General features: G+C 47.2%; 1 protein-coding gene across 1 annotated transcript in view; it reads right to left on the reverse strand.

Moving 5' to 3' along the window:
- AMBRA1 (autophagy and beclin 1 regulator 1) overlaps positions 1 to 2,848 on the reverse strand; it is a 239,126-nt gene extending 236,278 nt beyond the window's left edge. Inside the window, exon 1 of the mRNA XM_012803007.2 lies at positions 2,603 to 2,848. The gene's annotated coding sequence lies outside the window, so the exon portion shown is untranslated. The remainder of the gene's footprint in view (positions 1 to 2,602) is intronic.
- Between the last annotated feature and the right edge of the window lie 1,075 nt (positions 2,849 to 3,923).

Genomic DNA, 3,923 nt, shown 5'->3' on the forward strand with positions numbered 1-3,923 from the left:
AAAAAAAAAAAAAAAAAAAAAAGCCAATTAGCCAAATGAGTGTGGCACACACCTACAGTTCCAGCTACTTGGGAGCCTGAGGCAAGTGGATCGTTTGAGCCAGGGAATTTAAGGTTTAAGGTTCAGTGAGTTATACTGATGCCATGGCACTCTAGCCTCGGCAACAGAGAAAAATCCCCATCTCAAATAATAATATCACAAAAGATGGGAAAAGCTGCTAAGAAGCTCTGTTTTTTGTTTTTTTTCTTGAGACAGAGCCTCAAGTTGTCGCCCTAGGTAGAGTGCCATGGCATCACAGCTCACAGCAACCTCCAACTCCTGGGTTCAAGTGATTCTCTTGCCTCCATCTTCCAAGTAGCTGGGACTACAGGCACCTGCCACAACACCCTGCTATTTTTTGGTTGCAGCCGTCATTGTTGTTTGGCGGGCCTGCGCTGGATTCCAACCTGCCAGCTCAGGTGTATGTGGCTAGTGCCTTAGCCACTTGAGCCACAAGAAGCTCTATCTTTATAACATCCCACCATTTCCAGCAAATTCCTTGTCTGCCTGGATTCAACTTACACCTCTGCCATTTCCTACAGAAACAGAATACTAAGATTTCTGGCAGAACCTGTAGCTCAGTGGGTAGGGCACCGGCCACATACGCCAAAACAGGCAGGTTTGAGCCCAGCCTGGGCCTGCCAAACGATAATGATAACTGCAACCAAAAAAATGGCTGGGCGTTGTGGTGGTCACCTGTAGTCCCAGTTACTTGAGAGCCTGAGGCAAAAGAATCATTTAAGCCCAAGAGTTGGAGGTTGCGGAGAGCTGTGACGCCACAGCACTCTACTGAGGGCAACATAGTGAGACTCTGTCTCAAAAAAAAAAAAAAAATGTTTTTCATGACACTCATAGCAATCTCCATTCATATTATTCAGCCTTTATTAGTAACCACTGATAACTACTTGCAACACTCAATTCTATACAGAACCTATCAATTCCCAGTAGACAATGTCACTCCCCTCTCTAAATTCTTTCCTCTGATACACATTCTCTCACACCATAACAACTTTTCCAGATAATACACGTTCCTTTTTTTTTTTTTTCTTAAAGAGACAGAGTCTCACTTTCTCACCCTCAGTAGAGTGCTCTGCTGTCACAGGTCACAGCAACCTCCAACTCCTGGGCTTAAGCGATTCTCTTGCCTCAGACTCCTAAGTAGGGAGGCGCCCACCAAAACACCCGGCTATTTTTTGTTGCAGTTTAGCCAAGGCCGGGTTCAAACCCTCCACCCTCAGTATATGGGGCTGGCGCCCTATTCACTGAGCCACAGGCGGCGCCCACTACACATTCTTAACTTCCCAATCTAGATTCTCCATAAAGATAATCTATCGACTCTTAATTATCTATCCTTTTCTGAGACCAAGGATCATGTGTAGGATCATGATACTGAATCTGATGAAAATAAAATGAGTAACAACACTTAGTTACCAAAGTTTCCAAGCTAATAAAGGAAAGGGAAACAATGGAGTTCCCAAAATGTTAACCTTCAATTTAAACTCCTTGAATTTCCTTTGGATATTCCTACAAAACAGACCCTCACAGGACAAGCATTTGACTTCAAAATCTTGACTATCAGGTCGGCGTCTGTGGCTCAAAAGGGTAGGGCGCTGGTCCCATACCCCGGAGGTGGCGGGTTCAAACCCAGCCCAGGCCAAAAAAAAAATTGACTATCAGACACTAACCACAAACAACATAGTTGAAAGACTTTCAGAGGGGAGGCCGAGAAGGAGGAGAAATCAGAATCAACCAGGAAAACAAACTAGACAACAAACAAAATTATCAAGAAACAAAAAGAAACTGTCGTTACTACTCGCATTAAAACGATACAGATTTTGAAAAGCAAAACCAGCCAAAAGGTCACATGATCCCTTTACTTCTGAAGCCTCCAGTAACAGACTCTGTATTTCTGAGAAAGAGGGATCACATGCAATCAAACAACAAATCACCGCGCATAAAGTAACCGCTAAAATGGAGGGGAAAGTGAATTGGTAAATGACAAAAAGTGATTTACGGTGTATTTAAGATCTGTCGGGGATATGGGAAAAAGTCACGCGCCACACCTCAGCCTCAGTTTCCCTACCCAAAAAAGGTAAGAACATGACACTTCGCTCAGAGAAGCTAGAGGGTCCTGTTCCACACACCTCCACCTACTCAAAAGGCAAGGGTCAGCCCGGGTCCCCAGTGTAATTGACTCATGACACCCGGAGCCTTAGGAGTGGAAAAAGCAGAAAGAGAGGAGGGTCAAAGTACGCAAAGCTCTATTAGTCCCTGGAAAGTGGTTTTCCCCACACACTGAGGGGGTGCCGACACCCGCCCAAAACCTAACATCACCCCTCTCTACAGAAACACAGCGGGCAGCCCCAGCATCTTTCCCTCCTTCCGGCTTCTCCCTTAGTTCCGGGCCGTCCCTCCGGCCGCGCCCCTGAACTCAGCCCGGCAGTTTCTCCTCTGCCTGTGTCTGGGTTGCCCGCACGCTTGCCCACCCGCAGGCGCCAAGGTCTTCTCAACCCCACGGCAGAAGGATGCCGGGCCAGGCCTCCAAGGCTCCTCCTGGGCCTACCTGCAAAGCGGGCGGGAGCTCTGTTTGCAGCTGTTTCCAGGCGGGAGAGCTGAGCCACAGACAGAAGGAAGGAAGAAGCAGAAAGGAAACAAGGGGTCCGCTCCACCGACCGGCGGGATAAAGCGGCCTAAGCGCGAGCCTCGCGGATAATTCAGCCCTAGACCTGGTGCCGCCGCCGCTCAGGAGACATCAACCAAGAAGACGGCGCAAAGATCACCGAATACACGAACGTCCCAGGCATCAAAGGATGAGCGCCCAAGCAATCGCTCAAGGAACTACAGTCGAGCGCCGAAAAACAACTCAGTTTAAACGCCAGGTCCTACTCCTGTTCAAGGCATAAACAAACAAACCCAGATTACAAATCTTGGAATAAGATATCCTGTGCCTCTGCCATTTTCTCTGTCGGTTGCTGTCTGTTAAAAGTTGTTTGGATTTACTTTAGGAGGCCGAGGCTTGACCTCAGGAGTCCGAGACCAGCCAGAGCAAGACCAAGACCCCCATTTCTACTAAAAATAGAAAAAGTAGCTGGGCGTGGTGGGGGCTCTTGTACACCCAGCTAGTGGGGAGGCTTGAGGCAAGTGGATCACCTGAGACCAAGTGTTTGACATTGCTGTGAGCTAGGACGCCATGGCAGTCTTCCCAGGGCGACTAAGTGATACTCTGTCTCAACAAAATAAATAAACACATAAATGAAATAAAGTTGTTTGCACTCCTAGAATTTTTGGTAAGAGTGTTGAAAGATCTATCAGCGCAGTAACACTTGTCTAACTATAGTTCAGCAGCTACCTTATGGATTCCCAAAGCTATTTGTCCCAATCGAGCAAATCATTTCACCTCATTTGACTTTTAGTTTCCGCTCAGAACACAGAACTGTAAGGTGAATGAAAGATTGCAAAGAGACAGACGATGAGAGAAAATCCAGACTGGAGAACAAAGTGAACAATCTCTATAAAATCTCCAGTTGTGCCAGGTGCATACCTGTAAACTCAGCATTTTGAGAGGCAAGGATGGAGGATCTCTTGAGGCCAAGAGTTTCAGATCACCCTGAGTGATATAGGAAGACCCCACCTTAGCAAAAAAATAAAAATTTAAAAAAATAGCTGGGCATGTTGGAGTGTGCCTGTACTTCTCACTACCTCGGAGACTAAGGCAAGAGGATCTCTTGAGCCAAAGAATTTGAAGTTGCTGTAAGCTATGATGCCACCACACTCTACCCAGGGTGACAGAGTGAGATTCTGTCTCAAAAAAAGGGGGGGGGGTGCCTGTGGCTCAGTGGGTAGGGCACCGGCCCCATATACCAAGGGTGGTGGGTTCAAGCCCC

Source organism: Otolemur garnettii, unplaced genomic scaffold, assembly GCF_000181295.1.
Source record: "Otolemur garnettii isolate 467f Iridium unplaced genomic scaffold, OtoGar3 scaffold00001, whole genome shotgun sequence".
Taxonomy (NCBI): Eukaryota; Metazoa; Chordata; class Mammalia; order Primates; family Galagidae; genus Otolemur; species Otolemur garnettii.